This window comes from Ixodes scapularis, unplaced genomic scaffold, assembly GCF_016920785.2.
Source record: "Ixodes scapularis isolate PalLabHiFi unplaced genomic scaffold, ASM1692078v2 PGA_scaffold2__306_contigs__length_199485367, whole genome shotgun sequence".
Taxonomy (NCBI): Eukaryota; Metazoa; Arthropoda; class Arachnida; order Ixodida; family Ixodidae; genus Ixodes; species Ixodes scapularis.
In genome coordinates this window covers 10,260,703-10,286,458 of record NW_024609857.1, presented here as the reverse complement: position 1 = coordinate 10,286,458, position 25,756 = coordinate 10,260,703, and the positions used below count along the sequence as shown (strand labels likewise).

Sequence of the window (25,756 nt, the reverse complement as noted above, 5' to 3'; positions counted from 1 at the left end):
TATAGGAGTCTGAAAAATATTGGATTCGTGTTTTTTGTTTTACAGCCGGGACATCAATATGCCAGCGGTATCGCTATCCTAATCACGAATTCCCGTTTTTCGAGATTCTCTAAATCAAACCAGTATCATTCTTACTTTATCTTTTTTTAAACGCGTTTATTGTTTTGTCAATAATGAAAAGAACAATGGGTTACTTTATTTATTTATTTGGTACTTCGGGGGGTGTAAGTTAATTATTGCCGCTAAACGGACTACATTATCGAGTGTGAAAATAATTCGATCGTATATCAGAGAGGGAAGAATATTGAATTTGAGGGAAGTTACTTGGTATATCACACATAGTTTCTCATTCATTTCTGGGAATGAATAAGAAACTAGGTGTGAATGAATGAAAAACCTAAGACGCTATCGGGGGTTGCCTGGCAATGTGCGCACGTGAGCGTCCTCATTGCGCGCGGACAACACACATCGTTTCTCCCCGGTTTTCTTTCTTGATTTCTCTTCCTCGCAAACCAACTGTACTCACTGACAACTTAAGAAACGGAGGGGCGGGCGAGACTCTAGTTTATTGTTCTCGCTCCTCAGCTCATGAGACTGCTGCATCAGCAGACAACAACATGGCGACGGTCCCGAATAAGCTGCCCCTTCCACCGCCTCTTCCTTCGCATCGACGAATTGCTAGCCCTTTTCGCTCGAAACACAGTGCCCCCTCCCAGTCATCCATCGTGTCTCCTCGACGCGGCAGTCCGCGCGTCGCCACAATGCGGCCGTCTCAACGCGTCTTATTTGGGGAACCCGCCGCTCCCCTCCAGGCCCCACACACGAGCGTGGCGGCGTCAGTGCCGAACGCCGCACAAAGGTCCGCGTCATCCGCGCGCGTCTGTCAGACAACGACGGGCGACCGAGGGGCTTCATGCGGAGGAATTTTTAATCAGGGACTGGTCCGTAGCGTGCCGAAACAATATGTCATGTGCCATCCGGATGAGAGAATGGGACGATGGAGATGGAATTTTTCCGAAAGGGGCACCCTTGCCGTCGATGCTCGCTCTTTCTTTCCGCGGCATGGAAGTAGTGGGAGAGCTGCAGGCTGCGTGTCTTTGTTCCCGGCTCGCGGATGCGATCTTAGCGATGCAGGTAGCCAGTTGTGCGAGCCGCCTTATATAGGGTGTATAGAGAGACAATGACGTGCGAGGATTACGTGCTACTGCATTCCATCTTGGCTGTATTCGTTCCGGGGAAGAGGGGGGAAGTCGTGTAGTTCGATGGCCCCTGGCGTCTGCACGCGTGCTTCGTGATCTGGCGCGAACAGCGAGATAGTTCTCGTGGGAGCCGTTATATCTGGATAACGCCCGCTGGAGGCGGCAACGACAGAGAGTGCGTTCGTAAGAACGGCGGAAGAAGGCACCGTTGCGATATGTTATTGAATAATGCGTAACGTCGTGTTGCTGCCTGACATTTTATAAGACTCACGCCGGAGTCTTTTCATGTGCCTTGATGATCAGGCAAGTTTGTACTCACACACTCAAATAACATATATAAGCCAGCGAAAAAAAAAAACAAAAACAAAAAAAAACGATAACGCATTGTAAGAATGATAGCAGCCTAAAACTGCGGTCAGACTGCATAAAACATGATACGAAAGACAGTCTACAGCTTCGAATGTCGCATGGCGATAATTTCAAGGAAAAAACTTGGCAGGCTGCACTCGAACCACGGATACTTCGGTGACTAGTGTTTTCAGACTGTCTTTTTATACGATGTGCGGACAGTGTGACCCCGGTTTTAAGTTGAAATGGGCGAGTAATCGCTATAGCTTTTGTCGTGAATGCATTTCTGTCGTCAGGAATTGCGCAAGATTTCGCTGATGCCATCGATGCCGTCTTTCTGTTTTATGCCTAAGCTTTACTCGAAACACAATAGGGGCCCAGAGAGAGGGGGGGGGGGGGGGGGGGGGCAGAGAGGGGGAGGAGAAGGGGGGGGGGGGAAGGAGAGAGGTTTTTGGGAGATTTGTGAAGGCGACATAATTTAGAGGGGTGTTCTACACACTAAGATAGTATACATATGAGTCATTTGTATGATGTATGATCACTGTGAGTGACTTTATTTCCACTAGAGCCGAACAAATTTGCAACCTCGTTTTTGCTGAGGAGATAAAAAATCGACCTCTCGTGACCCCATGGACACTTCTGCAGTGTTGCTGGCTTACAAGATGTCTAAAATTTGTAGCCTCTCGGGCACGTTTAACCGTAAATAAGATTGAACATCTCGGCAAAGACTGCCCTTTTTTTTTTTTGCTTCAGTTCAATGAGACTTTAATAATGATCCTGCACCTAGCAAAATTTAGGAGTGGATTGTCTCGACAAGTCCCACCACCGAGATTGTGGCGAAAAAAGCAAAGAATTCCCCAATCCCTTGATAGCGATTCTAATTTAGAATGATAACAAAGAAGGAGAGCTGAGAACCTGATTAGTTCTCATTCGCAGTAATCAAAAAGCCTTCGAGCTAGGACGCCTAATCTTCGGAGCCTAGCCTCAAGAACAATTGAACGTCCCTCACTTAAAAAGAAAAAAGACGAACAAAAATAAAGTAAATTTTATTGACATGTCAAACTGAAAAGAACTATAATAATTTACTATATATCTCTCTTTCTCTCTCTGGATAATCAACTGTTATTAAATTATCTTCTTAAATTGTAAGTCGACCCAAGCAAAAATTTGTAATGGTCCCCTGTGGCCTTACATAATATGTAATTTTCGAACTAAATAGTTGATCTAGTCCACTTAAATATGATCGGTGATTCTGTAGAAAAAATAGCCGATTATTGTGCTAACGCCCCTCAAAGCCTCTGTTTTATTCTTGTTTTTGCAGGTGAAATGGCTATTTTTTTGTGCATAACATGCCATTGGTTCTTGTCAGAATGGTCAGGCACGTTAATGTTTATATTTTGGTGACTGGGAAAAAATTTATTGCGCTAGGAAGTTGTTTAAACTTTCTGAGAACAAATGGTTTCGATGATTTGGCTAACTGTGCTAAACTCAACTTACACTGCTCTTTCTTTGTAGATGTATTTAAAACGTTTATATTAAAACAATATATTTTGTATTTATGAACTCAGAGACTCATGGCTTCTAAAAGACTGAAGAATAAAATGTTTAATTAAATTTCCAAGACTTTGGCCCTCTGCAATGGCCGCCTATTGAGCTGGTATTGAACAGTCATTTCGATGGAGTATCCCCTTATTTTTACTGCTCAGAACTGACTCCCTTACGAGTGCATAATATTTCAAGGTGACAAGTTAAAAGAATATTGGCTGCATGTTTAATTCACCTTTACTCGCAATATTCTTTGCGACTAGGCTTCCCAAAGTTGGTGTGCCAGCACTTTAAGCGAGGCTCTGCCTTTTCGAGAGTTGCATAACATAACTATGAAATATGATCCTTCTTGTCATACACTATTGAAGTAAAAGCCTCGAACTAATAAAAACAAAGGGAGCAGGAAAAGAAAAGTTCGAACCTTGCGACAGCGGACACCTCCTTTCCAAATAAACCAGGGGGCAGCGCGAACAATGCAACCAATGGGCGAAACTTCATAGCGGCCCTCGAACCCAGTTTAAATAGCATTATTACGAGAACAATAGAAGAATACGAACACGAAACGACAACGAAAACAAATAGTACAAAACGAAAGCTACAACGTTAAATCTTGAAGGGCAACGTGGAAGAGAGCAGAAAGACGGTACACCACCGCTCGTTGCTCTAAATGCGAAATCAATGCTAATGAGGAAAAAAAGAAAGGGGGAGGCGGGTTGGGGGGGGGGGGGGGGGTGCCACGGAATAATACGCGGGCTGATCCAACACGCCAAAGAGTGGGTCGTCGCCATACACGTCAAAGTTCGACCATTCATTCGAGCGGGAAATTTCAGAGTTCTGCTCACGCAACGACCCTCGGTTATTTTTTTTTCTTTGCCCCATCCATGTCACTGTTTTCGAAAATTCTATGTCGTAATCTATAGTATATTATTTCGCCCGTGCCAGGCCTCTCGCTTTTCATCGGAGTTTTTGTTAAAAAAGAAAAAAAAAGGAAAGAGAAAAGATGGAAATTAAAATGAGAGAGAACCTCACGGCCTTCTGGCGTCTTCTTCGAAAACATCCATCTTCTATGTATACGTGCGTGCTCTCATGCTTGTTTAACGATCCTCCATTTTGTTCAGTCCCAGCTTCGTCTCCTCTTTCATTATTCTGTAAATACTAAAAAAAAAAACGAATGTCTTTTTTTTTTTTTTGTTGCGCACATATCAAAGCTAGTGCCACTAAATAAGCTACGCTTGAGAGTAACGACACTTCGCCATATTGTGTCTTAAAATCATGGTTGCCAGTCATCTGAAGCTTTATCTGAAATCACAGGAAAGGCTTTTCCGCCCTGCACAATAGTTTAAACAGCTCGCGGCAGAGCAAAGCAATATTACATGACCTTTCTAACACCGAATCTAATGCTAAGGAAGTCGCACTTTTGAATTATGACGATCGGCAGTTGCGTCTGCTCTGCATACGAGCCAAAATGGCGGCGCCCACAACAATGTTGGGGAACGGAGTGCCGATGCTCTAAACGCAGCTCATTTAGTGGCTCTAGTCAAAGCCAGTCAGCAGGATCTAGCTAGACAGGCGCTGCATGACGTTGTGAAGTTGCTCTGGAACGCATTGCAGAGCGCCAATTCGTCTGCTTCTTTCACGGGGGTTGTGGTGACGTCAGAAAAACGCCAAGCTCTGATTGGTTCCGAATGAAGGATAGTGGGTAGCCCTCAAAGCAAGCTGCCTTGACGTCTACCCACTATCCTTCCAGTCGGAGCCAATCAGAACTCTCCATCGTTCTGACGTCACCGCAACTCCTGGACAAGAAGCAGACGACTTGGTCTCCGCATAGGCTTCATTTCAAAGGCCCAAACATCTATGCTTCGTTTTAGCTTTAGTACAGACGCAGCGGACGCTAGGAGCTGATGGGACCAATCAAAAGGCGGGAAACGCGCACCGTCTTGGGTTTGTCATGTCTGCATACGTGTTGCACCATCGCTTAACAGATCATAAACAAATAAAGCGCAGTGACTCGTGATTTTTACGCTGCTTGATTTGTCACATTAACTCGCAGCGTTAGCTGCGTCTGGATCTATGCTGAAGCGAAGTATAATACCAACATACTGCCGCATTTCAGCATTCGTCTCAGAACCAGTGTTTTTTTCCGTCAATGATTACTAAAAACTATGCGTTCAAGTCGCGTTCATGAATGGATGCCGGGGTGGGGCTGGCACGGAGAATTGCAAAGTTTATATTAGGTAAATGAATTCCGAATTTTTTTTTTACGCTGAATTGTTAGAATACATTCCCAAATCTAAGGCTATATTTCTCACTGAAAATGCGTGTTTTAATTACACCAGTGTGCTAAATTACATCTTAATTTCTTGAGAAATGTATTTATGTGGTTCCTTCAAAAGCCGTCATCAATACCACGCTGTAGCTTATCGGGTAATTCTCGTAAGCATACTGTAACTACGGTTTTTACTTTAAAGGTAAAACAAAAAGGCTCATAGAACGTTTTTTTTTTCCAACGACAGATTTCCGAAGTGTTATTAGCTAATTTCACAAATTCTATATTTACACTCCAAACTCTTCAGCCAAGAAAGTCGCAATCGCCAAGGAGTGTTGTTCGAAACGCGTTCATTTAAGGAAGAAATGAAGGAACGCCGCCCGTTCCATCTTGCATCGGTGGAGCTGGAACAGGGGCGCGTTACGCTTTCGAGGGTAACGGGAAAAAAAACGGCGTTCCTGCTTTTCTTTTTGCTTTTTTTGTCTATATATTTGTAATTTTATCCACCTTCAGTGGGCATTAAGGATTTTTATTATCGACCATTTCAGCCTCCGACTACGAGGGATGGGAAAGTGACCGAGAGGTGGCCGACAACAAAAAACTGGAACAAATGCAATCGCGCTGACACAACACGTAGTCCGATGTGGACATCTTCACGTGCTCGCTTCATTTCATAACCGGATTGTTAACCACGATATTTAATTAGTATGCCTAAAAGTTAAGTTAATGTTACGATAAGTTCAAAAGTAAAGTAGTCGCGTTGTGTGTATGTTCATACAATCGGAAGTGAGTCAGACCCAACGGGCGACGAGTCTCCCAGCTGAAGATAGGAAATTCAGCCAGTGCAGTACAACCGCTATCCTGGGGTCTTTAACGGGCACCATGCAGTAGAGGTACACGACCGCACGTCGGTACGATGCTCATCCAGATCGAAACGGGCCGGGGTGGGAATTGAACCCAGGATCCCTGGGCTCTGCAGCGCGAGCTTTGGCTCCACGTGCTCCGAGCGGGTGTGCGCTAGCCCACTCGGCCACCGATCCCCCGACGACACGTTCCCATCTTATACATGTAACTTGAAGGCGTCCCTCTTTTTTGAACCACGGGAACCTGTAACGGGAACTCGTTCCTAAATAGAGAAGGAACAAGGAACAAGCTCGGGTTCACTAGCGCCTACAGAGGCGGACACGAAGAAAGGGACGTTCGCTTTTCCGCGTCCCCTCCTTCGTGTCCGCCCCTGCTTGCGCTTACGAGTTTCTCGAGGATCATGCATCAACGAGTCCAACAACGAGTCTTGGTAAACAATCTTTCAGCCACCTTCGGCTTTCCGCCTCACCGCAAACGGTGGCGACCGGCCTCGTAGACGAGGTGCTCGTTCTGAATCTCCGCAAGAGACGCAAACATTTCCATACTGAAGAAAAGAAAATTCAGTCGTCACAGGCGTATTGGTTGAACCATGGCTACACTCCGTCACATTTCTCTTGGGTAGCTTTCTGTTTTCTTAATACTTATTACCACCCACTTAAAGGCAACAAAACAATGAAAGGACGGGTGTCGGAGAAGCTCTGGTTCCCTGCGGACTTCCGTTTGTCCTTCTAAAACTTGGAGCTTAATGTCACGGCACGGCCCCTGACGCTCCGATCTGCCAGAGCATGCATGAATACGGGACGGGGAGAGAGAGGGAGCCGTCGCTTGCACTCCAAATCTGGTAACGAGGTTAAGCCGACGTAATGAGGCCGGCTAGCTAGCCTCGTTCCCGAACGTCTATACCCGTACACGGTATGCTAACAACGCGAAGGGATATTCAGATCAGGGGGATTCGCCCAGGCATCGCGACGCTCCCCGAAGGCCGAGTGGCGCTGGACAGCTTTGAGCGCGCGGCGGGGAAACGCTCTGCTCGATTGTCAACAGCGCCATCTAGGGGAACTATCGCGCAGCTAATGGTCGTTTCTTGTTTGCTGTCAGCGGGCCCGAACGGCTCGCGCTTCTCTTAATCCAGTACTTGGTGCCGCCGTTCGCGAGAAAATCGAGGCAGCCTCGGAACTCTTGCTCGCCTTTGTCTCGGAATGGAAATGAGAAGGCGGCGGGAAAAGAAAGAGGACAAAGCAAATCATTAGCCTGGGCAAAGTTCTTCCAACTGCACGTCCTGGAAACGACCAATTAGTGAAGCGGATTATGCTGCCCCCTCTAGTGTAAACGAATATTGTTTGCGTCGGTGCGAAAATTACGGCTGGTCAAAACAAGCTCGAGCAGTGAAGTCACCGCGCGCTAACGTAGGAAACTCTTCAACAAATTAGATTCTAATTCTTTTTTACTCGATCTCTTTTTTGATGGAATCTCACGCGCCACGGTCCAGTAAGAAGGTGCCCATCAGTTGTTTTCGAGTGGCACTTTTTTTAAGCGAACAAAGTTTTTTGTTCTTCTTTTTTATGTCTCCAATGTCTGTAAATACCTCACAAATGCAACATCGCGCTAGTGTTACTGATTTGTTAAAAAAAAAAAAAAAAGAAAACGCCGTGAAAGCTACACTGATGCGGTTTGTACAGCAGTTATGAAAGAAAGGGGGCGTAGTGTATGGGGCTAATCGTGGCAATCAGTCGGCTAATCGACTAAGATATGTTAATTATCATTTTAATGATTGAAAATGAACAAATTGTTCTAGTTAAAAACTTGCTGAGAGTAATCGAAAAAGAACTAAATCAGTAAATATTAGAAAGCCTTGGAGCACGTGAAAGGCACGGTGGAGCGCTAAATTTACCGCTCGTGGAGCACGCGCAAGGCTACCGGTGCGATGAGGCGCCCGCGAGGTTTTTCCGTCTCTTATGATCCGTGTTTCTCCACCCCAGCCTTGTGCCCGTTGCACCAGTGGTAATTTTAGCGTGCTACTGCACTTCTGATGTGCTCAAATTATTTATAAAAAATACTGATTCAGTGGTTTTCGATATGGCGATACTAGCACTAAAAGAGGCAGACAATCTCAGGTTGCAGGACAAGAAAAATGAAAATCACAGCGCCCCCGAGGCATTACGGGTCCCTAATCTCAGACATTCAAAACGAGCTTCCATTCGAGAGATCCATAATAAAAGGAGCGAAGACTAAACAGTGGTATATTAAACAGCGCCCTCGGGGCACGATGATCAAGCAAGAGAGGGGGCAGGTTAGCGGCAGTCAGGTGCTGCGTAATGAGTTAGCAAATCCTCCGCTCGTGTCCACCATCGCAGGCGCCATGCCGGGTTTAAGGGATGACTACCTTTTTCTCATCGCCAAAAAAAAAAAAAAAAACTCACAGTAATGGTGTTCTTCTCGCCGGCACTTTCCTTTTTACTGTCTTCATTCTCTACGCCTCGCAGTTATTTTTGTTCTTAGGTCTCGCCGTCGTCCTCTTCATTGCTCGTTCCCCGATTAAGTAGATTGTTGTTTTGTTTTCGTTCTTTCTTTTTTTTTCCCCGCGCGACGTACGCACACACCTTTCTCTTCGCACCATTCCTCATCGTCATCCCTCTCGCGCGGGTCATCATGATTAATACATGAGGGGCAATTAATGGAAATCCGTCGCTTCTGGGATTCCAGTTTCAGCAGCGCGTTCAGCAAAGTATATACTCAAAAAAGAAGTAAAAAAAAAAAGACGGCGGGATTATAATACGCCGCCCTCGTCGTCCCGCGAACTGGCCACCGGGCTGCCGCGGAAGCTAGTTTTCCATCGTGTATAACAACCAGGAGCGTTTTTGCTTTTGATTCAATGCTGACTGCAACGTTCGCTCTTCAGCGCACAAGCTCGCCGATGCGGCCAGTCACTTCGCCAGGGATCCCGCAGTCTGCAGCCTGTAGTACGTAACCCGGCAAACCACGATGAAAAGTAACACGCCAACAGAAACGAACGAAACGAAAATCAAACAGTCTTTACGGGAGGGACACGACGCACCGAAGGAAAGCAAGAAACGGGCTTGTCGTTCCTTTCCAAGTGGGGCGCGCGCGCTGCGAAATTCGTGATGCGGCGTCGAGTCGAGTTGTTTCACGCCGGTTGCTCGCTCACACGATGCTTTCGGTATTCGGGGGTTTGGTGGGCAACGCAGAGCGCGCGGGGGAGCGGCGAATTCGGATTGGATTGGTGGCTTCGAGGGCAACACGCGGAAACTGTTTGTTAGTTTGGCGTTACCGGTGTTGCAACATGTCTCGGTGCTCTCCTTCTGGCTTGGCTCGGCTGCGTGTGCGTCTCGAGCCGCAGGTATGCGTCTGTCTGCAAGGTTGCTGCAGCGACGGCAAGGCCGTTCTTGTTCGGGTGCCGTCGCCCCAGAAGCGGCGGATGGAACATAGTCACGAAGAGGAGCAGTGGCAGGGAAAATCCGGTCGTTGTTGTTGGTTCGGTTTTTAGCGCGTGTGTTGTTGAGTGCTTGATGCATGGTCTGTCACTCTGTTGGTAACTTTGTTGTGAACAGGGAATGCGCTTCTGTATTGCTACTGTTTCAACGGTCCTCGAGCAGCGAAAGAGGTTTTGGAAAGTGTGATGATACTATAACACTGGCGATTGATTGAGGAATGCAGTCGATCAACCACAGAACGAACCGTTTTGAACATCCTTAGATTACTCACCAAACTTCAAACATTTTTTTAATTTATTTCTTCGGAGGTTTCCACGTTTTTAGGACACTTTTTTTGTTTCGTCTTATATTACCCGGACTTTAAACTGAATCTGGAGATATTTTAGAGACATTCGGCTACCGTCTGGATAGTGGAGCAGTGGATGTAGAATCTGTTTAATCATTGTAGATATTTGTACGTAATTAAACTACCATAATAAAAAAAACACGTCAGGAGAACATATTTTAACAAAAACCTTGTGGGAGTGAGGAAAAATATTAATGAAATATTCGCACAACATAAACTGTTCAAATTCCGCCAGTGAACGTCGACTTATTGGAGAATATATAAAAAGAAATATCCACTTCGCCGTTCCTTTCACGATAAATAACCACCTACATTATGACCGTTGTAAAATTGATCCAGCGCTTTTTACCTCGCGAGGATTTCATCCAATTTGTTTTAGAAACGTTCTGCATTTACACACCGCCTAATTTACTGGAACTAGCTTTTCGTTTTGATTCATCCGATTTTCAGAGCCTCCCGAGCTTTCCGAATGGGGCACTTTTACAGGACGTTCCTGAGAAAAGAGAACCGTGTATTTCGGCCCGCGTAAGAAACCTATGCATCGCAGGAAACTCAAGCTCTCTGCCAATGGGACTCTAGCGCTTGCGATAGAACACGAAAGAGTGAAAATATGACGTTTCGTGGATTAATGGGTAATTGAGAAAGACGAAATGTTTCCTTGAGTGGACGCCCACCACAAGGGAAAGCAACACGCGAACAGACAGGCAGAGGGCGCGTGTCCCTCCTTTTCGGGAGGGACACTTACCGAAAGAAAGGAAGAAACGGGCTTGTCGCTGTCCTCCAAGTGGGGCGCAGTGAAATTCGTGATGCGGCGTCGAGTCGAGTTGTTTCACGCCTGTTGCCCTCTCACAAGATGCTTTCGCTGCTCTGGCTATTCGGGGGTTTGGCGGGCAGTGCAGAGTGCGTGGGCACCTGTAGCATCTATTTCAGTGAAACAAAATCGTTAGCGAGAAAGAAAACAATATTCTTTTGCTGAGAAGTGTTCTTTGTTGATAAAGAAAAATTACACGCGTACACTTAAGACTGCTTACGTATAAGAAGGCAAAAGCCTGTCAAGGTCGACGTCTAAGATGTATTCTAGGACGACCTCTAGGACGACCTCTAGGATTACGTCAAGAACGACGTCTAAGACGACTTCTTGGATGACCTCTAGGACGGCTTCATGGACGACATCTACGACGTCATCGACAACGGCGGTTAGAGGACCACGTCTAGGACGATGTCGAGAATGACGCCTAGAGGAGGACACAGGAGACTGTGGCGTATTTTGGGTGGGAAGCAACGTTTGCCTACGGAAGCCGCCGTAGATTGTAGACGCTGCTGCAGATGCCGAGGCCGTAGATGTAGACGCGGTCGCCTCACAATCCATCGCGCGAAGCACGCGACGAGCAGAGATGAAGTCCGAAGCGCACCTTTTGCACACGGTGCTCCGGCAGTGACATCACGCTGATGGCGTATGATGACGCTTGATGACATCACGCTGATGACGTATTTTTATGGCCATCTTTCAGGCACATCAACGCCGACGCCGCTTGTTTTTCACTTAATGTGACAAGTGAGGTCGTCCTAGATGTCTAGGATGACTTCTATGTCGAACGACTGCAAGAACGACACCAGGGTAATGAGACAAGTAGTGTCGCTCATTGAGCGGGCCAAAAAAACACGGTTTTCTTCTCTCAGGAACGCCCGGTCTTTGACAGATTATGAAAGGTTAGGGACCGATTTAATATTGGCGCATTGTCCGTGGTAAGTTAATTCGTCATTAATCCGTGATTGCCTTTTGACTGCATCTGCAACAAAATGGTACAATATTTTTGATGACAACGTTTTAGGAGTTACTATGCTGATAGACACTACAAGTAACATTTAAAGATAGGCGTAGGTCTATAAAAATGCCTAGACGAGATAACTCTCACGCGTGACGCCACGTAAACGCTACATAAATATAGATCGAACACAATCGGCGCGTTAAAAACAAAGTCAGCAATATATATGAAGGTAATCGAAATACATCAGTAGACATGAATGCTTTCGGAGATAATTTTCATCACCTGTCTAAACGAGGTTTTCAAACTTTTCAAGCTAGATGTTTTTCTGTTATTTTTGTACTTCGTTTCAATGTGTGTTTGAGTACCACCGAGGCTCTGACGACAGGGAACCAAATCGCGTGACTTTAGACATGGCGGAGGTGGGGCCGATGGTGTTTATTTCTTGATCAACAATGGCTCACTGAGTTTTACCTAGTATTCGCATTTCAATACCATCACAGGAACATACATCTGTTCTTGCAGAGTAAAACCTCAAACTAAAACAAAACTCAAGCTGGTTTTTTGCCGCTTAACTTCTATTTGAATTCAAGGTAGCCTGCTCAGTGCCGTCATTACAATACGTTTTTTTTTCATATATAAAAAAGCGCTTTTAACAAGAGGGGCATGGATTTGCACCTATCTGTAAAGTCGACTAAAATTTCACCCCCCGTAAGCAAAGAAATGTTCATGGTAGAGCAATGAACAACGTTCAGAACGGTGCAATTTAAGGTACCTTTGGCATAATATATATATATTTCCTAAGCGGTTATTTAATTTTTTTTTATCCCTTACACAAGGGGAACAACAAAACAAGCTTTTTTTCTGCTGCTTCATAAGGAGAGTAAATATTTGTTGACCCGTTTTTATTTTTTGTCAGTATCTTCTCTCAGCGCAGCTATCGTAACCTTGGCGTCAATCACAGATTAGAGTCAGTGAACCACATGCACCTATCCGCATGCAACCGCGGACCTTCGTTAGCCACGTGTTTCTTTCCCGAGAGAACCCGTGTTGAAAGCGCAGCGCTTTCGCAACGCCACGTTGCGAAACCCACTAAAGCTTAGGGTATTGAGCGAAAATTACCCCAGAGTGAGGCTACGTAATTAGTATTCGAATCTTCTTTTTTTTATCTAATCAGATTGGATATCCCGAAGAGGGTAGATGATAGCGATACACAAACGGCCAGTGCCAGGTTCGTTTCAGCAATGCTACTTTGCCTCTAAGCTCGCGAGCGCTGCGGGAAGCACGCTTGCGGGTGACGCGTTTTCTTTTTCACGGCTAATGAGATGGGGAGATCGCGCTGCGTGTGTTCACTTGCCTAGGTTCTCAGCAACGCAAATAAGCGACTTTGAGATTAAGCAATACATTATTACGTAATGTCACAAGAATAAATAAGGCGTAAACGTAATAGAGCCGGGAGAGCTGTACCTCATCGTGCCGCAAAAGTTACAAAACCGGGAGGGCAGCTTTGGTAGGAGCCTTTTTTGCACGGGCGTTCGTGCAGGTGAAAAAAAAAACAAAAAAACAAGCAAGCGGCTTGCGCTTGCAGCATTCACTGAACTACAGGTTAAGGTGAGACGAGGTACAGTCACTCTGAGGATCACTGCAGGCGGAATATGGAGATGGCCAGAATGCACTTTGCTGTGCGGGAAACATGCGTCGAAATTAACTCCGTTATCTGTGATCCCCATTTGTTCGATCTCCGGTATACATTTGTGAGATTATCCGAGTCGACGGAAATGCATCAAGAAAGATGAGGTGTGGAAAGTAAGTGGCGCGTCCAATATGCTTACCCTCTAGCCGTGAACTCGGAAATGGTCCATTAGTCAATCGCCCAAGCATGGCCTCCCGTATACTCTAGGCCTGTCGGAAGCGATCCCGAGGCCCGCGTGTTTACCCCTCTCCCAATCAAGCCTCCTCCTCTTCCTCTTACGCCCGTGTGCGCCGCGAGATGGCGTTGCCTACATTGGGTGGCCATAGAAAGCCGACTGGAGAGAGTCCGTCTCATACCACGGGGAATTGCAATTTAATGGCAAGCGCCTCCAGCGGAGATTGGTCGTTAGTGCGCATGCGCTGCGGTTTTGCGTGGTGACGAGGAAAGCAGGTGGAAAGGCGGTGTCGTTTACAGACGATGAACCCTTTCGACACCTCCTCGTAGCGCTTAAAGAAAACGCGGCCCATCAAACACATGACCAAGATCAAGCAGTTGGAAACTCTCTGTAACACAGGTTCTTAGGGTCGAGGCTAACGCCGGGACTTTCCGCGCGACGCGTCGTCTGCTTATTAAGAACCAGACTTGCCCGTAGCTGTGTCGGATGTTTTTGTATCTTTCATTTAAAATCTTCGCTAGTGCAAGCATTCGTATGTATTTGCAAGAGCCCCGATCAATCCGCTGACTACAGTAGAGATGTACCAGGGAATCTTTTTTTCCTTACAAATCATCGCACCGCTAACCGCACACCCTAAAGCGAAGGTATTATACCGCCATCCCAGGTGACTTTACGGCGCGCGAGCCTCTCACGCGCGTAATGAGGCATCTAAATTAGATGCACTGCACACAAAACTCCCCAAACCCGAAAGCAGGCTCTTCAGCAAACAGACGCGTGGAACGTCGACTGACTTCGCGTCAACAATTCCAGCGACGTGCGCTCCCTATGCACAGCCCGACACGGATACGAGTAAGAGACAGAAAATATTGGCACACGAGGATTGCAACGTGCGTCTGGTCGGTGGTGCGGGAAAACAGGCAAACAAAGGCGAATCGGCCAGGCCTCGAGCGACACGCCAGGCAGAACGTGGGTAAACGATGGAGGATTTGCCGTGAATAATCTCCTAATCTGGGCTCATCAGGGAGATCCCCACACTTGGCACGCACGGCTGTTGCTGCGCTTGCTTGCTTGCTCGCGCGTTTGAGCAAAGCCTCGCCGGTTGCACCAACGAGCGGTTGGTATGCAAATGTGACTGTCGGGCCCGCTGATCGACCGCTCCCCTTACCAAGCCGTCAAACCTTCCATGTTTGTCTTGGCGAGGGGTTTGACAGAGACAGCATTCCCATACTTAATTCCGTTATGTCTCTCCTGCATTTTTTCTTATTTTTTTAATACATTTATTTTCACATTGCTCACACCATCCGCCGAACTATGAAGTTTATGTGCCAATACCTAACAGTGGCTGGCTTTGGGGGATAAACCGAATTCGTGATGTTCTGTCGTCTTGTCCATTATCTTATTCCTTGTACTCAGAGTTTAGGTTATGAGCATTCTAATACCTCTCCTACTTGCAGGCTTTGACCGCTAGATCAAAACTGCTCCGACGCGCGTTCGTCATTCTTTCGGTTTTCTTGACGACGAGGATTGAATACACGGATCTGCAGTTTCAAAGCGCGCTTAATAATTAGATCACCTTATTGAAATTAAAAAAAGAAGAAACACGAAAGTCTCCAGTTAGTTGAACATCCATGAAAATGATTGAGCTTCGGTCATTGGAGTGGAGTCCGGTTGCACCCTGACACAACGCAAGTTCCCCCAATCAGAAAATACACGGACCACCAAAAAAAAGAAAAAAAAAGAACACGAGTCAGAAGGCATTCAATCTCATCCGCAGATAAAACCGAATCTCCATTCCATCTCCCTTGGCTACGACGAACTTCATTCCAGACCCATTGCCACGTCGGATTACCCGATCCCCATTACCCTACGACGGAGGGCCCAGACGCCGAGTTGCTTTATGACTCTGCTTTGATCCCTGATGGAGACGTGGCTTTTTACGACCAGAGGTCCCCAAAGTAATCGGACGCCAGTTGCCCGCACCATTTGGGTCAAGGTCGCGTCTAATGGAACTTGGATGTAACGGCCCACAGCTCGCACAAAAGCAGATACAAAGCGCTCACCGAAAAAAAATAATGAATGGAACAACGAATAACTACAAAAAGCAAAGCTTCCGGACGTTCGAAAACCTCTCGTTCTGTCATCTCAATCCGGCGCGACTCCATTTGTCTTTTTCTTTTTTTCTTAGGAAATGATGATTCAATATGTATTCGCGTTCATGTAGGCTAAGAAAGACCGCCCGCTCGTTTTTTGTTGTGATTGGCGTATACGAGTTGTTGGCAATTCAGCCCTAATGGCCAACTTCCCGGTGAAAGACGTAACGTCATGACGGAAAGAGTAGAGTGCAAGAAATATGCGAAGATATGCTGATTAAAAGCCCAAAGAAAGCTTTCTATGATGGCAAAGAGAAGTATGTATGTTGTGAGATTACGGGGGTTTGCGTAGGAGAATGATAAATGATAGTTTTTTTGTTTCGTTTTCTAATTCGGAAATCTAGACAGATTGGTCTGCTTTCTTTACTTATATGTGAAGGACAACACGTGAAGGACAAAGAAAGATGCTGGTCAAAAGGTCATTTAGAGTTCTACTCCTAGATACTTTGTAATTAAGATGCTTAGAAATGTTTTTATCAATACTGGGACACGTAGGAATTTCTGGTAAATGGATACAAGTCTGCAAGCGACAAAGTTATTAATTATTTAAGCACAATTCATATCGAAGTTTTATTTTATTCTCAACGAGGGAGGTAGCTACGCTTAAGTTATTGCGTGTTTTTTTTTTCTTTATTCTCGTGGCGAATCGATGAGTAAAACAAGTTCCCTAAATTCATACAAAAACGCGGCTTTGACCATCCTGACTTTGGTCGATGCTGACATTTTCCTCTGAGCTGAATGAACCCATTCCCTGCAACAAACCAGCCTTAATCACACGTTCACGACCAACGTTAGTCGTTCACGCGTGTCTATACCCCGATTATCAGCAGCACCATAGGACAGCTTGGCTGTAACCATGTCTATTCTTTCTTTTTTTTTTTTTTGGGGGGGGGGGGGGGGAAGGGGCATGAAAATTGCTTTTTACCATGCCACCGCGGGCGTCTGGTCTAAAACAAACACCACATGAACGTTTACCTCCTCAGAAAAGAATTCCCTTTGAAACAAAATATCAGAGAATCATAGCGTTAGTCCAATAATTCCCTCACTGCTCGTTAGAGCGTATAGAGCAGCAGCGATGCCGTGCTCATGTGCAACCACCGACCGCTAGAAACAGCTTTAAGTATTACGAAGCGGACGTCTCTTTTAGCCGCCGGGAACGCCATATTTTTTGATGCGATCGAATACCAAAAAAGGCTGGTTGGCTTTTTCATACTTCCGTGACACCGGTGCCGGACAGGCACGTGTTTGTTACAATTTTATCTGCTCGGTGTACCCTCGAGCTGCGGGGAGGGGAGGGGGGGGGGGGGGGCGAGTCTTTTAGGAACTTGAGCGTATCTAAGGCAGCCCCGATGCGGTTCCTGGAGTGTTGATTAATGTGTGGCGGCGTCCTTTTGGTTATTACGGAGGTGTGCCCAAACAGGACGTCGCCATGAGTCATCGAACTTTGCTCTCGTGAGTTCACGGTCACCGCAAAAGGTAGAACGGAGAAGCTATAGAGAGGAGTTGCACATATTGTTTTTGTTGTCATTATGTTGGTTGACATTCTACTAACGTAGTAAGGTTTTTTGAAGGATGTTTTTGTTTGTTTGTTTGCGTCAGTACAAGTATATCTGTGCCACTACAAGGTAGGTACGAAGTTTGATATCTAAATTTCATTCTCAGGTATAGCATTTGTATCGTTCTTGTGTGGGCTAAAGAATAGACAACTCGGGTGTCAGGATAACAATGCCTTAGTTTATTCCGTGTTGTTACTTATATAGCCGAAGGTGGAAAGGGGTTAGTGTAGTAGAGGGCAAGGGAAAGGCATGTGGCAATGGAGCATACAGATAACTCGTACGCCTTGATCGGATACGATACATCCTCCTTCCCAACGGTCGTTCACCGCTGAGCTCAACACCTCTGGCTCGTTTGCTGGAAACGCTGGTCATAACCCAATCGCTCCGGAGGCCGCTTCTGTCGTGTTGTCCTTCGCGGTGGCTGAACCGTTGGCTGCTGAGTTGCCGTTTGTAGAGCCGTCGTGGTGGTTGGCGCTGTGGATGTCATTCCGTGTGGCGAGGCCCGGTCGGCGTCCAAATCTTCGTCGTCTGACAAGCCGACCTCGCATTCTTCCTTCGTCGCTAAAAGGTGTCGACGTTTGCGCCGAAGAACGGTATTATTCTCTGTACGCACGTAAAAGGACCGCGGCCCGGCTGATCCAACCACCTTGGCTTTCCGCGCCCATGACGCTCCATTCAGGCGTACCACGTCGTCGTTTTTAAGGCGGGGCAGCACCCGCTCGTTGTGGCCTGTCTGTCGGTGTTTCTTGACCCGTGTCGCAGGAAGGGGATTGAAGTCCGGCACGGGTGTGCGCAGCCGCTTTCCTTGCAGCAGCTCGCCTGGAGACCGACCATCTTCGACAGGACATGCCCTGTAATTTAATATGCCAAGCCAAAAGCATTCGTTTGCAGCTTTCGTTTTCTTTAGGATGCGTTTGATTATTTGTACACCCTTTTTCGCGGGCCCGTTAGATTGGGGGTATTGCGGGCTGGATTCAACATGTTTGAAATCGTAATGCTTTGCAAGCAGCGCGAACTCGTGGCTGCTAAACTGTGGGCCGTTATCTGAGCATCCTCCGTTTGGATGCCGTATCTCGAAAATATAGCATTCAGTCTATCAATAACCGAGCTGGCTGTTGTGTCGGGTAGGAGCTCCACCTCGGGGAAATTGGACATCGAATCGTAAACACACAGATAGTGTCTTCCGGAGTACTGAAAGAGATCGACACCGACACGGTACCATGGTTGAGTAGGCGTTGGTTTTAAAATCAGAGGCTCTGATGGTTGCTTATAGGCATATGTTCTGCAGGTCGGACAGCTTTGGATCAACGACTCGACGTCAGAGTTTATGTTCGGCCTGTAGACCAATTGCCTGGCCCTAGCTTTGCATTTTACCGTGCCAAGGTGGCCTGCGTGAATCCTCTTTAACATCTCTCTGTGCATGCTCGTGGGAATTACTACTTTCGTTCCTTTCAAATGTATGCCGTCTACTACTGAAAGTTCGGCGGCAACTGATTTCAGCGCCTTTTCCACTTCGTTTCCTCTCCCGAGCTTTCGTAGTACTACGCTAAGATACAGATCAGTAGCGGTTTCGTGTGCAAGTTTCGCAGCCGTTTTTTCACTTACGAGTGCTGATACGACTGTGACGGCGTGGATTTCGAGGTCGCCCGCGACTGCGGCCCCCTTGTTCCCACGAGCAGGAGACCGAGAAAGCATATCAGCCAGGGCCATCTGCTTGCCAAGAACAAATATCAACGTGTAATCGTATTTGAGCAATCGTAGGAAAAAACGTTGCACTCTTGGCGGCATATCGGCTATGCCTTTCCTTGATATCTTTATCAGCGGGCTGTGGTCGCTCTCGAGTATGAGTGGGCGACCATACACAAAAGGGTTGAACGTTTCGCAACCGAAAACCAACGCCAAAGCCTCTTTTTCAATTTGCGAATATTTCTGTGCCGATTCACTCAGCGCTCTTGACGTGTAAGCGACCGGTTTCCAGCAGTCCCCATGAAGTTGTAGGAGCGCGGAGCCAATGCCACTTTGAGATGCGTCTGAAATTATCATCGTCTCCAAACCTAGGTCAAAAATAGCAAGCAGCGGCGCCTCGCTTAGCTCCTGACATATGGCTTGCCATTCGTTTTCATGATTAGGTGTCCATTCAAAAATGACGTCTTGTTTGATCAGGGAACGCAGAGTCCAAGTGCGCTGGGAAAGTGACGGTAGATACTTGCTAAAGTAGTTAACAACCCCGAGCATTCTTTGTACTGCCAATTTGTCTTGTGGCTTTGGCATTTTGAGAAGACCGTCCACAAGGGCGGGATTGGGGCTAATGCCTTTGTGGCTAATGATGTCGCCCAGGAACAAAATTTCTTGAACGCCGAATTGGCATTTGGATGCATTAAAAGTTAGGCCCGCTGCTTCAGCTGCCTTTAGTGCATCGTGCAGCCTCTGGTGGTACCCTGCCACAAAATCCTTGTCATCCTCAAAGCTGCCGGCAAAGTGGAAGGTAGCCAGAGTTGTGCCTGTGCATAAAGGTGGATCTAAGAGTAAAGTAGGTAACTACCGGCCCATATCTCTTCAACCCGCATGCTCGAAACAGCTTGAGCACATCATATTTAGCACTTTAGTCAATCATCTAAACTCCAACAACTATTTTTCCCCCTTTCAGCATGGGTTTAGAAGTGGCTTCTCGTGCGAAACGCAGTTACTCGAATTTTTTCATGATGTGGCGTCTTCGTATGATAGAGGTTCTCAAGTGGATTCTGTTTTTCTTGATTTTAAAAAAAGCTTTCGACTCTGTTTCACACGAATTAATCTTACTTAAATTATCCTCATTAAATATTCCAGTTAATGTGTTACTGTGGCTAAGAGATTACTTTACTGACGGAAAGCAGTGCATAGTAGTAAACAGTATAACATCTAAATATGTGGACGTCACTTCGGGGGTCCCGCAGGGATCCGTTCTAGGTCCCCTTTTATTTCTCATTTTCATTAATGACATTACCATGGACATAGAGTCAAGTATTCGTCTTTGTGCCGACGACTGCGTGATATATCGATCAGTTCAGAGCTCTGATGATAGCACTGCTTTGCAACGGGATATAGACCACATTTCAGACTGGTGTAAAAGTTGGCATATGAATCTAAACGTTGATAAATGTCATCATGTGCGCTTCACAAAGAAAACTAAACCACTGCTTTTCTCATACAGCTTGAATAGCACTACACTGACCGTTACCCCAGAGGTAAAATATCTTGGGATAACCTTTACAGAGCAGTTATCTTGGCAGTCCCATATTAACAAAATAACCGCTAAAGCGACTGGTATGTTGTATTTTTTGGACGCAATTTTAGAAACTGCCCTGCGAAAGTTAAGGAGACATTGTATTTGACAAATATAAGGCCCATTCTTGAGTATGCTTGTGTACTCTGGGATCCCCAGATACAGTATCTGTGTGACGACCTTGAAAGAGTTCAGAACAGAGCAGCGATTTTCGTGACCGGAAATTATGATTATACTGTAAGGTCGAGTGTCCTAAAAGACTGTCTTGGTTGGCAGCCGCTAAAATGCCGAAGATCCGCTTTACGTTTAAAACTCTTTCATAACATTTTTAATGACAAAACGGGCATAAACAGGGGATCGTTCCTTCAGTTGCCTCACTTCATATCACGCAGGGTAGATCATCAGAATAAGCTTCGCGAATATTTGTGCCGCACTAATATCTTTAAAGGGGCACTGACACCCCAAAGGTCGTATTTATTTTTATTGTCTAAAATGATGCAAGTTGCAGCCATAGACACGCAAAAAAAACCGCATCGCGAAAAAAAATTTTCCCGCGCGCACGCGCGCCTTTTTATTTTTGGCGTTTGATTTTCCCGCCTCTCGCCTCCTCGCTTCTTTTGATCGGTGACGTCAAAAATCAGGAAATTTAGAAGCTTTGTAGGCGGCATCTTTATAACATTTAATGACGGCAATCCTAAAACATGTTTTTTAACGCAATTGCGAACGCACTACGGCCCTTCTTTTTGAAATACCAAAAATCGGGAGTTCGTTGTGGTGCCGTCTCCTAGATTTGTATCCTCCAACGGAAAACAGGCGACACCGCTCAAAACCGGTCCGCCGCAACGCCGGCGCTAGCCGGCGCTCGCTCCTTTCCTCCTCGCTTTGGGTCGCCATGGCAACAGCAGGGAGTGGTGACAGGAAAGGGGACTCTCAGGTCTCCGCAATTTTTGACGTCAAGGCACCGGCGCCGATCGCGCGGGAACTTCGAATTCGGCATTTGGAAATTGTTTTTTTACTTCACGAATACTGAATTCCCAAATTTCAAATTTTGAGGGTAATGTCCCGGCATCGTTTTCGACCGTTTCGGATAATAAAAAAAAATATGATTTTGATGTGTCAGTGCCCCTTTAAACACTCTTTTTTTCCTCTTACCACTCATCAATGGAACTGTCTACCCGAGTCGCTTGTCATGGTATCATACAACAATGTGTTTTTTTTCCAGACTTATTGTAAAGTGCCTGTACCTTATCTCCTGATATGTAAAATATATTAATAATTGTATAATGCTTACGATTCTTCTTGTTCTTTCCACTAGCAAACTTTATGTCACAAAACCTAGAGTTCGTTTATTGTTTTCCTCTGGCTGTATGTTCCCCTCCCCCCTTCTGTAATGCCTCTGGGCGCTGAAGGGTGTATTGAATAAATAAATAAATAAATAAATAAATAAAGTCGCACCCCAGATCAGCACATCGTCCACGTATACACGTATGCCAGGGAGGCCCTCGTACACTTCGTTGAGGGCTTTTTGGAACACCTCACTAGCTGACGCTATGCCGAATGGAAGGCGTTGGAAGCGATAACGGCCGAACGGCGTGGCAAACGTGCATATCTTGGATGATTGCTGGTCCAGTGGGATTTGGTGAAACCCTGCGTTTGCGCCTAGACGCGAGAAAAACTTCGCGCCTGCCAAGTCCGCTTCAATATCTTCTCTACGAGGCATTTGGTAGAGTCCTCTTTTCAGGTTTTCATTAACCCTTCTGGGATCCATGCATACCCACAACTTGCTGTCTTCTTTTAGTACAATGACTAGCGGGCTTACCCAGTCCGTCGGGCTGCTGACCTCCTCAATGATGCCTTCGCGTTCCATTCGGTCCAGTTCTGCACGAAGAGGCTCTCGCAGCGACAGGGAAACCCTTCGAGCTGGCTGAACGATTGGCACGGCGTCCTTGCGTAGCACCATCTCGTATTCCTTCGGGATACGCCCGGTTCCGTGGAAAAGCTGCGGGAATTCCTCGACGACTGCTTCGGTGTTGCTCGTCGACACGCCTTCAACAGCGCCATTGACGATGCCTAGCTTCTCGCTAGCTGCCAAGCCCCAGATAGCGCTGTGGCCGTTCTTTACCACGAAAAATTCGGCGCATATCTGGCGGTCGCCTACCGTCACGAGCGATAAAAATGTACCGACGTGCTTGATGACGTTGCCACCGTAGGATCTCAGAACAGCGCCGCTGGGTTTCAGCATCACGGCCTTAAACTTGCGGAACACCGATAGTGGTAACGCGTTAGCTTGTGACCCTGTGTCAACTTGGGTTTCAGCGTCACGGTCTTGAACTTGCGGAACACCGATAGTGGTAACACGTTAGCTTGTGACCCTGTGTCAACTTGGGTTTCAGCATCACGGTCTTGAACTTGCGGAACACCGATAGTGGTAACACGTTAGCTTGTGACCCTGAGTCAACTTTGAAACTTAGGTGTTTGCCTTGAAGACACGCGCCCACCAGTCAGTCGCGTCTTTTGTTGGCGCCGCCGACTGCGACATCCAGCACCTCGAAGTCGTCGTTTTCATGCTGTACCTCGTAAACAGCATCTTTCTCGCGGCAACAAGATGCGAAGCGGTTCCGCCCATTGCACGAGTAGCAGGTCTTTCCGTATGCTGGGCAGCGTCGCAAGGCATGCCTTCGATTGCAGCGCGTACAGTTCGGGTTGCGCCGGGGGCTTGTCGGAGCGTTCTTGCTGGTCTTCATAGCGTTAACGTCGAGTCCTTCGCTTGTCTTACGCCAGACTTCATTTTGACGAGCTGATGTTTCTGTCGCCTTGCATAAGGTGACGACCTTTCCCAAGGTCAGGTGTTCGTCCCTGAGCATCTTCTCTCGAAGCTTCGGCAAGTTGGTTCTAAACACCACTTCGTCGCGTACCATCTCGTCTGCCATGGTCCCGAAGTTGCAGTGCTGCGCTTATCTCTTCAAAGTACGTAGAAACTGCTCGAACGGTTCCGCCTCGCCCTGCAGACGGGAGCGGAAGACATATCTTTCGTGAACTTCGTTTTGTTGCTCCACGCAGTATTCTTCGAATTTGGCAGTCACGGTGGCGTAGTCTTCTTTGTTTTCTTCCTCGGTGAACACAAAGTTGTTGAACACGTCCAAGGCTTCCTCTCTCGCCACGCTGAGCAGCAGGGCTGTCTTTGCCGCCTCCGATCTCGGCGTGTCGGTGCTTGCTGTGGCTTGAAGGAAAAGGTCGAACCTTTGACGAAACAGTTTCCAGTTTCTTTCTCCATCCGCTGTCAGTTGTAATGGTTCAGGCAGCCTTAGGTGCTCCATGACGTCGATCTTCACGTTCGGTTCACCCAGAAGCCTTTCTTTCCAGCTGGTAAGCTCACCCCACTTCTGACACCGTGTATCGTTCTTCTGTGGGCTGGAAAGAATAGACAACTCGGGTGTCAGGATAACACTGCCTTAGTTTATTCCGTGTTGTTACTTATATAGCCGAAGGTGGAAAGGGGTTAGTGTAGTAGAGGGCAAGGGAAAGGCACGTGGCAATGGAGCATACAGATAGCTTGTCCGCCTTGATCTGATACGATACAGTATTGAAGTGGAATGAAGTTTTGCAGCTATGGGCATTCTTTTCTGATCGGTTCTTTCTCCTCGGAGGTGATACCACAACAGACCCTTTACGAAAGTCGGTATAAACGTTTCCTGTTTTCTGTTTTTCTCAGTCATGTAGGTTCCGTGTCTGGTATGCGGGACAAAAAAAAAATACAACATTTCAACTTTGAATAAGCGATAAAATAACCGTGAGGCAAAATCAGAATATGTGACAATCACGCATTTTTGGTAGCATTTTCACTTTGATCTCCCCAGCGGCATGGAGAGATCAAAGCGATGTTTTACCGCATACAAGAATTGACGACATTCAAGATGGCTGCGCCCTTGTGGAAAAGGTGTATACCCACCCTTTGCAGAGCCCAACCGGACGCTCTAACCGCTCATTCACACTGGAAGCGGATCCGCGTTCGCAAAGCGGTTGCGAACGTGGTTGTATAAAGATCCAGTACAATTGCACGCGCACTTGATGTCATGGAGTGCGCGTGCAATTGCACTGAATCTTTATACAACCGCGTTCGCAACCGCTTTGCGAACGCGGATCCGCTTCCAGTGTGAATGAGCGGTAACGGCGGCACTACACAGCTTGTCCCCACGAGAAAAAGCGAACGTCGTCGAAAGCATAGAGCAGAAAGGGGAAAAGATGTTGGTCATTTGACGTCGCCTTCGATTCACGAAATTGAGGGTGCTTGACTTAGCCGAGCATGTTCTCCTATCACCTTCTGTCACCACCATTAGAGAAGCAATATTGGAGCTTTTGGGACTGCCGCGAGGTGACTCTGACTTTTGAAAAGGGTCTATTAAGGTTGCCACAGGAACTTTCTTCGCAGATTTCAAACAGGACTAACGTGTTTAGAACTGGCAGCTTGGAGTCTTAAAACATTTCAGAAGATAGCTCGGGTGAAAGGCCGACGGCCCACGCTCACAAGACAGCGTGCGTTCACCTGCTTCTCTGTGCTGCCCGTGAACATACCATAACAATCGTTCGAATGAGACGCCACAGAAACAATTTTTCTGGTGTTCAAATATAAAAACGAAAAACGCACTACGCAAACATTTTGTTTATTTGAAGTTGTTGGTTTATCGAATCTTTGTTGTGTTCTCTCTTCACTAGAGGAGTTAGTTTCTCCGAAAGTTGTTGCAAAAACATTGCAACAAATTTTTGAGATATTGCACAATCAATAAATGCGTTTCATATGAAATGTTTCACATTTTGGTCATTGTCTCTTGTAAATATAGCGTTCTGCTTTTTGGGAAATACGGGCGCGAGCGCATAGGTCTACGAGGAGCTCTCGTTACATAAAAGCCTTCCTGCAAACAATTTTTTTCTTGCGTTTTATTAGCGGCCAGATGTTTTGGTGGCGCCCTCCTATGATGTCCTTTCCTGGTGGGATTACCTTGCGAACAACAAGTCCGACGGTGTTTGTGATGAGCATGATGGAAGCTTGAAATCATTGCGCTCTCAAAGCAACACTGCCAACACCGTTCAAAATAAAGTTCTTACAATCCTCTTACTTCCGTCGATGAGAAATTCT

The 25,756-nt window shown here is 46.6% G+C and overlaps 1 pseudogene; it reads right to left on the bottom strand.

Moving 5' to 3' along the window:
- Positions 1–17,694: 17,694 nt before the first annotated feature.
- LOC120837187 lies at positions 17,695–23,882 on the bottom strand (annotated as a pseudogene).
- Positions 23,883–25,756: the final 1,874 nt, after the last annotated feature.